Below are 14,638 nucleotides of genomic sequence, written 5' to 3' on the forward strand. Positions count from 1 at the left end.
TTTTGATTTTTCTTCCTTTGGAAAAGAAGAAAAGCCGAGAGCAAGATGAAGAGAATGAAATGATTTTGTGTTTTTTGATTTGTTTGGCTTAGCTTGGTTGTTTTTTTGATTTGTTTTTGGTTAATTACCTTAATAACCTTGTCTTTGTGTGGTTATAAACCAACCACATCTCCTTCATCCCTATGTCATGCTTATATCATCATATGATGTCATCCTCCCCTCTTTGTCCTCTTCTCATTGGTTGGATGACATCATCCCCTCTAATCTCTTTGATTAACTTCCTAATTGTTTGCCTAATGACCGCTGATCTGTTATACGGTTCGCTTAACTTTCATTCTCGTTTATCGTTTGAGGGATCATACCCGGGATCTTATTACTTGGGTTCCCTTAACCTTTCTCCATACATTATATTCCTTTTATGATCCTCTCTTATAATCCTTGAATTTAAATCCTTTTAATCATGTTACCTTATACTCAATTCTTTCCGTATCTAGTGGATTTCCGGGAAAAATCAAAGTGTTCAGAATTGGATTCTGACGATCTTTACATACAATTATATACCATATAGAGTACTAATAAAATCTCAGAATATCCATAACAGAACCCCTACATAGTGTGGCATGAAAAGTTTTCTCATTCAGCAAAAACACTATTCATAAGGGTTTCAAAAATTTCCAAAAATTGGGGTTATTACAGTCTCCCCTCCTTAAAAGGATTCCGTCCCGGAATCAGATAGAAAATGAATAGGGATACTCTCTTAGCATTGCACTTTCTAACTCTCGAGTAAATTTTCCCACATTGTGGTCCTACCACCAAACTCTGCCTAGTTTGATAATCCTTCTCCTAAGCACTTGTTCCTTTTCACTCTATAACCCTTCCTGGTTGCTCCATATAAGTTACGTCGGGTTGCATGTCTATGCGCTCATATGCCCCTATTTATCTGGCATCTGAATTACACTTCCTTAATATTGATACGTGAAACACGTTACGACCTGCTACATGTTCGGGGTTAGGGCTAGCTCATATGCTATCCACCCAATACGTCTTAATATATCCAAGGGTCCAATAATTCGTGGACTTAGCTTTCATTTTTTTCCGAACATCATCCTTCCTTTCCAAGGGAATACCTATATCAACACTAGGTCCCCTACTTCCTATTCCTTGTCCTTTTGTGTCAAATCAACATACTTCTTATGTCCATCTTGGGCTACTACCAGCCGTCCTCTGATTAGGTCTATTATATCCTTGGTCCTTTGGACTACTGCGGGTCCGAGCATCTTGCGCTCTACAACTTCATCCTAACATAAGGGAAATGGACATTGTCTTCCCTCAAAAATCTCATAAGACGACATCTCAATACCTGACATACGATCTATTGACGTGAGAAAACTCGATCCGCGTTAAGTGATCATTCCAAATTCTTTCAATTCTATTACACAGACTCTCATCATAGCTTCTAGCATTATAGTTTTTGCTTCTCAATACCCATTCTTTTCTATTTCGTAGTCCTTACTATCTTCCGTAAATAATACTATACTGGTTACACTTTTGCTCGTTAGCGTTCTATAACCTTTTAATAACCACGTCAACCTTAGTATCACGAATGTGTTTCCATTCCGAATACTACCACAACTTTATTACTCCTTTTTCAGCTGTTTCTATTTTCCAAAATTTGATCAATCATATAGAAGTAAAGGAATTTGTTGAGAGATCACTATGATCATGAACACTTGTTATATCGCATAGTTAGTACAGAAGGTGGCCAGCCTTTAGTAATTGACAAGCAATTAAACAATAGATGGTATCCTACTAGGCTTCTATCACACAGATAGATAGTCATTCGGCAATACCTCCCCTTCTGGAAGGGTTGTTCTTCTCAGCTTACATGAAATGAAAAGAAGAGAAAAGAACGAACAGAAGAGAATTGTATATTCGTAAAAATTTTATTGCCATAAAATATCTGGCTTGGAATCTACCTCTGAACTATAGAGGTTTGTCATAGGAGAATAAAACATATATGTATTTATATCAACATCAAGTATTATAGCATCGTATTCCACATGCCTAAATATTTTTGCTATTCCGTCCATCATTCTATGGACCCATGCTCTTCCTCGAGCTTATACACAATCACCTTTGAAACTCCCTCGATATCGAAAATAGAATCTGGGATCTCATTCTAGACATCATCGTTACTAGAATTCTATGCCAACACCGCAACCTTCCTCGTATAATAATACGACTCTCTATTGATAAGAAAGAATAAATATTCAATAGGTAGATAATCGACCTAGTTTTTATATCAAAGATAACTTATATGCCAACATGACCCGATTAGTGGTACTTAATCTCAACATCCATCCCAATACAACTCTCATGGTTGTAACCAACTCATTACTCGCAGAATCATTGCTGCATTACTATGGTCCACCACTGACCTACTGTCGTCATTCGTTTTCCATGAAGTCTTAATAGCTAACCATACGGAGTCCATACATATCGTATCGAATTCTTCTAAGGAGTTAACATAATCACCGTTCATGATTCACGAAGAACACTCCTGAACTCTGACGTACTTTCATGACATGAAGCAGATAAAATTGCAGAAGAGTTTCAATCAAAGCAACGATAGCAGGTTAATACCATTCTTAATCATATGCATTCAATAGAAGACTTAACTCAAAGGTTTGTTTAGTCCTTTTTGAAATATGGTCCTGGCTTATCTCTAGATAATACCTTCTGAGATAGATAGCCCGCTCATGGCGATTACACGAATTAAACCTTTACCTACTACTATTACGGTTGGGTATTGCACAGTCATCAGAAGGAATGTCAATCTTTCAAACCATAATACAACCTTTACGGCTTCAACCATTATCACTGTATTCCTTGGGCACAAGCGCCTGTAATTATCCTCTTACCTTTAAAGTGTCGGCCACCTCTTTGGCCTTTCCTAATAGTAAAATTTCCCTACAGTCAATGTCATTTTAACCACCTCCAAATAAATTTTCTACCTCATTTCAATCATAGCTTATGTGAAGATGTTTTCCTTAAAATCTGATGAGTAAAAAAAATCACCATTTTTCCATAAGTTATTGCCTCAGTCTTTAGAGGTTAATCACTGTCACGACTGACTCTCAATTATACTTAGAACATCTTTTATCTTAAACCCTAATTGCCCTGAACAATTTCGACCATTACTGGTTCGATCCATACTTTCTCGTGGTTTAACACGTGCCCCACTTGGCAACATTATAATTACGTCATATTTCCTTTATGAACATTTCTATTTTTGAGAATTTTGAATATTACCTTTCTCCTTTTAAAACCTCTAAGGTTATCCTTCAATCGTTCCTCCTGTATTCCCTAGATACAGGGCATATCAAAATACCATTTACTATTACTAGAACCATTGTCTATATACTTCTGAAAAATTTGTCCACTGATTCTTAAAGGTTGTTGTTACCTTAACCCCTTTCCAAATTATACTGTCAAAACTCATGATGTCCCTATTAAGGGTGAAATGCCAACCTTTATGCATTCCCCTAGGATTCATTTTAAGTTACCGATGTTCTATCCTTAATTCCACCTTTAAAAAGGTACATGCATCCTTCCATGGATAAATCAAGTCATATATCCTTGATAAGGGTGTCTTATTCAATCATTCCCGCCTCGATAGTAAATACCAATTTCACAATAGCATCCTTATTCAAACTGAGGTCAACCCATATGGCCTCCAAAAGATAACAATGTTTACCCGCTTTTCTTTCCTAATTTGGTAATGACAACAGGGATGTTCTGGAAGATATCGGTCGTGTTCAACGTGAAATTTTTCTTAATAATTCCTCATTTACTTTTGTTGTTTATCTCAACAATCATCTCAATATTGGGACATCTTTCATACCTGGCGTCTCCCTTTTTGGGTATCAAGCCACCGGTCTTACACTTCACATTCTTGAAGGTCACTTCCTTCATCCAATTTTCCTAATTTCTTACTTCCTTGTCTCCTCAGTCTATCCGTGTCTCATTATTTATCCTTCGAATTACCTCAAGGTTTCCTCGAATCCTCCCAACTTACAGGGGATAAAATATATGTATCTCTTATGCCCTTAACCATCAATTTTTAACTCATGGTGAATCACCCTCATCCTGACGAATGCATACTTTTCTATGTCTATTGCTACGAATCTTTAGGGTTTCCTCATACCCAACTCCCTTATCATACCTCAAATTCTATTGCCCTTGTATTCCTTCCCACCTTAGTTTCTTTTTTATTTTCCTTTATCTTATCCTTATTTCATGAACCAACACATCATAAGCATTGATTTCAAACATCCCATCATTCTGGATTCGTGTCCTCAGAATGAATCTTGACAACTTTTACCACTTAGATTCATAATTCATCATACTCATCTGCCTTTGTTCTGGCTCTAAAGCTTTTACTCTATCTCCATAACCTTGGGAAGTACTTTCCTAAAAACAATTGACTGAACTCAAATCAGTTTATTCTAACCTCTGGCTCCGTGCCGTTCTTGGCCTTTCACCGGCGGGTGGCCTCTCTCTTAGGAGGTTAAGTGACAAAACAGTCTTTTGTGATTCGTCAATCATTTAGAATCTCAAATGATTCCTCTATTTCCTTTAGTCAGGCCCTTGCCTCGACTGGGTCAACCTGTTCCTTGGAACTCTGAGAGCTTAGCGACTTAAAGGTCATGAAAGAATTTCCTACCGCATTGTTTCCTCAGGGTGGTGGTTGGGGATAATAGTCTAAGTTCTTTTTAGACAGGTCCATGAATTGCCGTATAGGAGTACCGTCTCGGGTCTCATTTCCTTACTCGACTTTCTATTTCCTTAATCTGAACATTACCTCCTCCTCCCCATAATCGGGGTCATCCTACATATTTTAAATCTTCATTTTCCACTTCATCATGTTATGGGTTCCTTCTATCTTGATGGCGACCTCCCTGACTATCACGTTCAGGGTTTGCTCTAAATCTTATTCCTCAAACTAGCTTTCATCTAAGATCTCATCTTTAAGCTCTTGAACATTTGGAACCCAAATTCTATAGGAATACCTCATTATTCCCTTATCATCTTTCTCGGTATTAATCTCTTATCTATTTGTTGGGTCTCTGCCTTCATTCATCACTTTTTCTGGAACAATATGTTCTTTTCCAATAATTCGGACTGTATTGCAATCTCAAACATCTTTTCGGTACCGGCTCCGGTTACCTTCACTTCTATTTCCAAAATCACTTATAAACTCTCTCAAAGACCTTATCATCTTGAGTCTCTCCTTTTTACTAAGGGCATCAGCCACCACATTGGCTTTCCCCAAATGATAAAGAATCTCCCAATCATAATTCTTGATTAGCTCTAACCGCCTCCTCTGGCGTATGTTGAGCTCTTTCTACGTAAAAATTAACTAGAGCACTTATGGCTTGTGTAAATCTCGCACTTCTCTCTATACAAGTAGTGCCTCCAATCTTTAGGGCAAAACTATTGCCACGAGCCCAAGCTCATGGGTGGGGATATCGAATTTCATATTACCTCAATTGTCTTGACGCGTACGCGATTACCTTGTTGTGTTGTATATGAAGCACCCTAATTCCTTATGCGAAGCGTCACTACACATCACAAAATTTCCTTTTCCATCCGGCAATGCCAACATAGGAGCCGTCACCAACCTTTGCTTCAGTTCTTGAAAGATGTTCTCGCATTACTCTGTCCATTCAAACTTCTCAGTCTTACGAGTAAGCCGCGTTAAAGGGGGCTACTATCTTTACAAACTTGAACGAACCTCCGGTAGTGATCGACCAATCCTACCTCTGGTAGTCGACCTAACCATGGTCATCAATTCATCAGTGGTCCTTTATTCATTCTTGTCAGGATCCTCCATGGGATCCTCCTCAGCAACTATCCCTTCTAGGACACATCCTCAACCGCTAAATCCTTAATATCAACATCATCCGGTCCTGCATTAGGACGCTCCATCGGATCCACAATCCGATCTCCAATTAGTAATAGAACATCATCGCGCTGTTACTCCTCAACCTCAGGGTTCGTAGTCCCGCTACTATATACGATAACGAACTACGCTTCTATCACGATATTTATAAGGGTTCCCATACGGGTTTTAACTGTCAGTACTACGTTAGGTAGCCCGACTATGAACTTGGCAAGAGTTCTTATTATCTTAGTGAACTTATTATCTTAACGTCACATCATCTCTGAGGTTTATAACGCTTAGCTCTGATACCACTTTTGTAACACCCCCAAATCCGGGGTCGGGGATCCGGGTTGTCACGAGTTCTATTTCCCTTAATAACACCCAATCTTAATAATTAATCAACTACTCTGTACTGTGACCCCACAATAAACACATACACCACACGTTATAGTCTTAGAGATGAACATCCAAAAATAATCACAAGTCATTTTATTCCACAATTATCTGCCAATACACCTTAAAAGGTTTTCTGAATAAATTTACATTTTCTTTGCCATTATTACAATTCATAAATATACATAAATGTGGTACATCAAAAGTTGAAGCCTAGTCTATTGATAGTTACTACCTCGGCTACAGCGACATCAACGCCTACAGGAAACTGCAGAATGTTTCCTATCCGCTCGCGAAGTGGGAGCTTGGTCCTGTTCATCTTGTCTATCTGATGTTGTGTGATGAAAGAAGAAAGCAAGGGTGAGCAGCAAGCCCACCAAAATAATATGTATAATGATTAACAATATATGAGCCTTCTCATAATACTCATGAAAGTCTTGGTCAAAAGAAATTACCCAAGTTTGATATCTTAATGCGATGAAGTCGCAAAATATTCAGTATATATATATACATATATACTTTTCAAAATATTGGAAGTCCTCTTCCATGCATAATATACACAAAGTTCCAGTGTATAACTGTATAAAAATATCGTTGCAAGGTGATCTCATATATCTAACCCTGTCTCAACGTTTTTCTGAAAATCTTTGTCATGCATAAGATGATCATTTACTAGATATAAGTTTAAAAGGTGAAGTTACAAGATACTCCAATATACTTATATCTTTTCCAAATACTACTTGAACTACCACCGTTCAAGTTATAATTAGTTTCAAAAGTTCATCACATAGATGAGACTACAAGACCAGATTTGAATAGATTAAATCTTTAAAATATCAACAAAATAAAATGAAGTTACGAGATACTTCATTTGATGCAAACATCATTTTGAAAACTTGACCCTGCCAACACTTAACAATCGCCCAACCGTAGCCTTTCTATCGAAGTGCTCTGGGTAGTGTTGCAGGAATATCCAATTGGATGATGAACTCATTACGGGAGTTTGCCGCGCCAGGAAGACCACTTACGATGATCATTCGTAGTAGTGCAACCCCACCATTTTCTACATGTAGAGGAGAACCTGTCGGATTTACTTGTCAACCGAACACTGAACTCCTAAGGAATGGACCGCCTTAGCGGAACTTCCAGGCCATTTGGGCCAATATAATAAGGCTGGGCCGGCGCTACTCGGCCACTTACGCCACTCCTAGTTTAGATGAAATCCATGACTCTGAAACGTAAAGCTCGTCCCCACTTTCCCCAAGTAGAAACTTGTTGATACGGCTCCACCAAGAAGTCGTATCTAATTGGAAAGGAAAACTCACCGATATTTCCCAGGAGATGCCTGTTAATGGATTAACTTGTTCCAAGAATTTTACTTACCGAGTATTGGGTAAGTAATCAAAAACTCTTTTATCAAGACAGCAACCTTGTTGCGAATATAAAACACACCACAGAGCCGGATCCCTCAGGTTTTGAGCGAGTATTTAAATCCCCTTTTAAAAAGGAAGATCTTAAATATAAAAATGAGTTTTTGGGATCCGCTCTAACTTTTGAAAATCATTTTAAAAACTTGAAAACACTTTAAAGAGTGTTTGGAATAATGCTGATTTAATAAAGTAAATCAGTCTCAATAAAAAGAAATATCTGAATATTATTATTTAAATAATATTCCCATAAAGAATACTTGAGGTAGAAGTTGGAAAAGTTACTTGAAATGAATAGTAAATAATCAAAGATATACTTATACGAAAGTAATATCTTTATTTGAATATCAAAAGTAAGTTTGATTATCGAACATTATTCTTTTATAAAATAAAGAATATTATTCAGTAATAAGCGGAGTCATAATACCTCGAATGAATATTATAAATAATATTCATTAAATAAAATAAAGGGGTCATACATCCTCAAATGAATATTTAAATAATATTCAATTAATAAAATAAAAGGAGTCATAAGTCCTCGGAAGAATATTCAAGTAATATTCAAATGATAAAATAAACTGAGTCATAAGCCCTCGAATAAATATTCGAAATAATATTCAATAAATAATATAAAGTTATCGAATAACCCTTATTCGATTAATAGTTCTGAAAACTATAACCATATATATATATATACACAAAATCTACTCGGGATCCTCGACTCCCGGTTTTTGAAAATGTTTTCACCTTTGGTCCCTATACTAAGGATATATGCAAATTACCGCTATTCTCTAGCATAGGTATTATCAACTGAACCAACAGATATATATGGAAAGAATACGAAACAGGCATGCATATGTACCATATCACATGCTACAATATATCGCAAGAATTTGCTAATAATAAATATGCATTTATCGCAAGATCATGCATATACACATATACATCACAACAACAGTTATAACGGGTAGAAAACTTGCCTGAGCGACTGAGGGTTACAAATGGCTCGCGACGAGTCTGGTAACCTATAAACAGCAAGTAAGTTGGAATTAAACCAAGGTCACTTGTGAATCTATACATTAACCAACTTAGACTCTAACGCTCGCTTTGCGCTTACTGATTCTCTTAAGTCACTCGAGTACCCTCGGCTCCACCATTTTTAATAATTTAACTATTACGAGTTTTAAGGCGATTCCTTCGCGAGTGTCTTACCAACTGCCTAAAACTCTTACCATAATTGTTTCGTACATTAATTAACCCTTTTTGGTCTTTAACCTATGTTTCAAAGTAAGGCTAGGGGAAAAGTTTCGTTCGCGAAACGCCGTTACTTAAAACGGTCGTTTCTCCTAAACCGTACATCGGAATCAAACGAACTACATATCAAAACGAAGCTCGTAACATGAAATATCTAATCATGGCAATGGTCACAACCTAGAAGGGGGTTTTCGGGTCCTATTGTTATGAACAAAAGCAGTCTAAAGTAAATCGGACATTACGACGGCTATGTTTACGCGATTTCCCAAATTTAAACCATTCCTAAAACAACCACCAATCAATCCACAATCACAACCAAATCAAAACTCCATCTATACTACATCATAACAGCCCCAACAACTCCACATTAACAATTTATACTTATTCCCCACACGAACTAAAAGCTTTACTTAGGTTCTTTAACTAATTATCAAGATTTACAACTCCAAAAATACCACAAAACCAACTAATCTCTACAAACTCAACCAAACTTTAAACAATCAAGCATCATGCTTCACATATACTATATCAATCATATTCATTCCTAATTACTCAAACTAAAGCTACGGTTTGGAGCTTATACCTTCCTTGGAGAGTGGAGAATCAAGAGAATGGCTTGGAATCACCCTTAAAGTCCTTATCCAAGCTTAAACTAAACAAAACTTCAAGAACAAAATTTTTAGTTCTTGAAAAACACTATTCACCATCTTCTTCCATGATTTATTGGAAGAGATTGTGAAGGAATTAGAAGCTTAAACTTATAGGACATCCATATCTATGTACAAGGAACCTTAGATAATTACCTTGTGATTTAACAATGCTTGGAACTAGGATTTTGATTTTTCTTCCTTTGGAAAAGAAGAAAAGCCGAGAGCAAGATGAAGAGAATGAAATGATTTTGTGTTTTTTGATTTGTTTGGCTTAGCTTGGTTGTTTTTTTGGTTTGTTTTTGGTTAATTACCTTAATAACCTTGTCTTTGTGTGGTTATAAACCAACCACATCTCCTTCCTCCCTATGTCATGCTTATATCATCATGTGATGTCATCCTCCCCTCTTTGTCCTCTTCTCATTGGTTGGATGACATCATCCCCTCTAATCTCTTTGATTAACTTCCTAATTGTTTGCCTAATGACCGCTGATCTGTTATACGGTTCGCTTAACTTTCGTTCTCGTTTATCGTTTGAGGGATCATACCCGGGATCTTATTACTTGGGTTCCCTTAACCTTTCTCCATACATTATATTCCTTTTATGATCCTCTCTTATAATCCTTGAATTTAAATCCTTTTAATCATGTTACCTTATACTCAATTCTTTCCGTATCTAGTGGATTTCCGGGAAAAATCAAAGTGTTCAGAATTGGATTCTAACGATCTTTACATACAATTATATACCATATAGAGTACTAATAAAATCTCAGAATATCCATAACAGAACCCCTACATAGTGTGGCATGAAAAGTTTTCTCATTCAGCAAAAACACTATTCATAAGGGTTTCAAAAATTTCCAAAAATTGGGGTTATTACAGTCTCCCCTCCTTAAAAGGATTCCGTCCCGGAATCAGATAAAAAATGAATAGGGATACTCTCTTAGCATTGCACTTTCTAACTCTCGAGTAAATTTTCCCACATTGTGGTCCTACCACCAAACTCTGCCTAGTTTGATAATCCTTCTCCTAAGCACTTGTTCCTTTTCACTCTATAACCCTTCCTGGTTGCTCCATATAAGTTATGTCGGGTTGCATGTCTATGCGCTCATATGCCCCTATTTATCTGGCATCTGAATTACACTTCCTTAATATTGATACGTGAAACACGTTACGACCTGCTACATGTTCGGAGTTAGGGCTAGCTCATATGCTATCCACCCAATACGTCTTAATATATCCAAGGGTCCAATAATTCGTGGACTTAGCTTTCATTTCTTTCCGAACCTCATCCTTCCTTTCCAAGGGAATACCTATATCAACACTAGGTCCCCTACTTCCTATTCCTTGTCCTTTTGTGTCAAATCAACATACTTCTTATGTCCATCTTGGGCTACTACCAGCCGTCCTCTGATTAGGTCTATTATATCCTTGGTCCTTTGGACTACTGCGGGTCCGAGCATCTTGCGCTCTACAATTTCATCCTAACATAAGGGAAATCGACATTGTCTTCCCTCAAAAATCTCATAAGACGACATCTCGATACCTGACATACGATCTATTGATGTGAGAAAACTCAATCCGCGTTAAGTGATCATTCCAAATTCTTTCAATTCTATTACACAGACTCTCATCATAGCTTCTAGCATTATAGCTTTTGCTTCTCAATACCCATTCTTTTCTATTTCGTAGTCCTTACTATCTTCCGTAAATAATACTATACTGGTTACACTTTTGCTCGTTAGCGTTCTATAACCTTTTAATAACCACGTCAACCTTAGTATCACGAATGTGTTTCCATTCCGAATACTACCACAACTTTATTACTCCTTTTTCAGCTGTTTCTATTTTCCAAAATTTGATCAATCATATAGAAGTAAAGGAATTTGTTGAGAGATCACTATGATCATGAACACTTGTTATATCGCATAGTTAGTACAGAAGGTGGCCAGCCTTTAGTAATTGACAAGCAATTAAACAATAGATGGTATCCTACTAGGCTTCTATCACACAGATAGATAGTCATTCGGCAATACCTCCCCTTCTGGAAGGGTTGTTCTTCTCAGCTTACATGAAATGAAAAGAAGAGAAAAGAACGAACATAAGAGAATTGTATATTCGTAAAAATTTTATTGCCATAAAATATCTGGCTTGGAATCTACCTCTGAACTATAGAGGTTTGTCATAGGAGAACAAAACATATATGTATTTATATCAACATCAAGTATTATAGCATCGTATTCCACATGCCTGAATATTTTTGCTATTCCGTCCATCATTTTATGGACCCATGCTCTTCCTCGAGCTTATACACAATCACCTTTGAAACTCCCTCGATATCGAAAATCGAATCTGGGATCTCATTCTAGACATCATCGTTACTAGAATTCTATGCCAACACCGCAACCTTCCTCGTATAATAATACGACTCTCTATTGATAAGAAAGAATAAATATTCAATAGGTAGATAATCGACCTAGTTTTTATATCAAAGATAACTTATATGCCAACATGACCCGATTAGTGGTACTTAATCTCAACATCCATCCCAATACAACTCTCATGGTTGTAATCTCTTTGATTAACTTCCTAATTGTTTGCCTAATGACCGCTGATCTGTTATACGGTTCGCTTAACTTTCGTTCTCGTTTCTCGTTTGAGGGATCATACCCGGGATCTTATTACTTAGGTTCCCTTAACCTTTCTCAATACATTAAATTCCTTTTTATGATCCTCTATTATAATCCTTTAATTTAAATACTTTTTATCCTGTTACCTTATACTCAATTCTTTCCGTATCTAGTGGATTTCCGGGAAAAATCAAAGTGTTCGGAATTGGATTCTGACGATCTTTACATACACTTATATACCATATAGAGTACTAATAAAATCTCAGAATATCCATAACAGAACCCCTACATAGTGTGGCATGAAAAGTTTTCTCATTCAGCAAAAACACTATTCATAAGGGTTTCAAAAATTTCCAAAAATTGGGGTTATTACAGCCGTGAAGGCTGTATTATAGTGTGGAAGATTTACATTCTTTTCTGATGACTGTGCAATACTCAACCATAATAGTAGGTTGGTAGAGATTTAATTCATGTTATCGCTGTGAGCAAGCTACCCATCTTAGAAGGTCCTACCTTGAGATAAGCCAGGACCATGTTCCAAAAAAAAGGACTAAATGAACCCTTGATTTTCCAATCTCCTATTGAGGACATATGATTAATAATGCTATTAACCTGCTATCATTTCTTTGGTTAAAACTCTTCTGCAATTTTATCTGCTTCATATATTTTCTACGTCAAGTTCAATAAATGTCCTTCATGGATCACGAATGGTGATTATGTTACCTCATTAAAGATTTTGATACGACAGGTATAGACTCCGTATGGTTAGCAATTAAGATTTCGAGGAAAACGAATGACTACAGTCGATCAGCGATGGACTATAGTAATGCAACAATGATTCTGTGAATAATAAAACGATAACAACCATGAGAGTTGTATTGTAATAATTGTTGAGGTTGAGTACCACTAATTAGGTCATGACAATGTATAAGTTATCTTTGATAGACTAACTAAGTCGATATTTACCTTTTGAATATTTATTCCTTCTTATCGATAGAGAGTAGTATTACTGTACGAGAAAGGTTCTAGTGCAAGCGTAGGATTCTAGTAATGATGCTGTCAAGAATGAAATCCCATATTCGATTTTTGATGTTGAGGGAGTTTCAAAGGTGATTGTTAAATAAGATGAAGCAAGAGCATGGGTCCATAGAATGATGGATGAAATAGCAAAAATATTCAAGCACGTGAAATACGATGCAATAATGCTTGATATATATATACACATTTCGTTCTTGTGATAAACCTCTATAGTTCAGAGGTAGATTCCAAGCCAGATATTTTGTGACCATATATATATTTTTTATTTCACTTAAATTCTTTCTTTTTCATCTTCTAATAAACTGAGAAGAACAACCCTTCCCGAAGGGGAGGTATTGCCGAATGACTATCTATATGTATGATAGAAGCCTATTAGGATACCACATATTGTTAAATTTCTTGTCAAGTACTTAAGGCTGGCCCCCTTCTGTACTAACTATGCAATTAACAAGTGTTCATTGATCATAGTGATCTCTCAATAAATTCTTTTCTTCTATATGATTGATCAAGCTTTCAAAGATAGAAGCAGCTAGGAAATGAGTAGTATAAGTGCGTTGGTCTCCGAAATCGAAACGCGTTCATGATACTAACGTTGACGTAATTATTATATGGTTATATAACGCTAGCAAGTAAAAGTATAGCCAGAATAGTATTATATATATAAGATAGTAACAATTACGGACTGTAAAAGAGTGGGTATTGAGAAGTAAAAACTACCTCTATAGTTCAGAGGTAGATTCCAAGCCAGATATTTTGTGACCATATATATAATTTTTTATTTCACTTAAATTCTTTCTTTTTCATCTTCTAATAAACTGAGAAGAACAACCCTTCCAGAAGGGGAGGTATTTCCGAATGACTATCTATATGTGTGATAGAAGCCTATTAGGATACCACATGTTGTTAAATTTCTTGTCAAGTACTTAAGGCTGGCCCCCTTCTGTACTAACTATGCAATTAACAAGTGTTCATTGATCATAGTGATCTCTCAATAAATTCTTTTCTTCTATATGATTGATCAAGCTTTCAAAGATAGAAGCAACTAGGAAATGAGTAGTATAAGTGCGTTGGTCTCCGAAATCGAAAAGCGTTCATGATACTAAGGTTGACGTAATTATTATAAGGTTATATAACGCTCGCAAGTAAAAGTATAGCCAGAATAGTATTATATATATAAGATAGTAACAATTACGGACTGTAAAAGAGTGGGTATTGAGAAGCAAAAACTACAATTCTAGAAGCTATAATGAGAGTCTGTGCGATAGACTTGAAAGGAATTTGGAATGATCACTTAGCACGTAT

This window comes from Apium graveolens, chromosome 5 (genome assembly GCF_009905375.1).
Source record: "Apium graveolens cultivar Ventura chromosome 5, ASM990537v1, whole genome shotgun sequence".
Taxonomy (NCBI): domain Eukaryota; kingdom Viridiplantae; phylum Streptophyta; class Magnoliopsida; order Apiales; family Apiaceae; genus Apium; species Apium graveolens.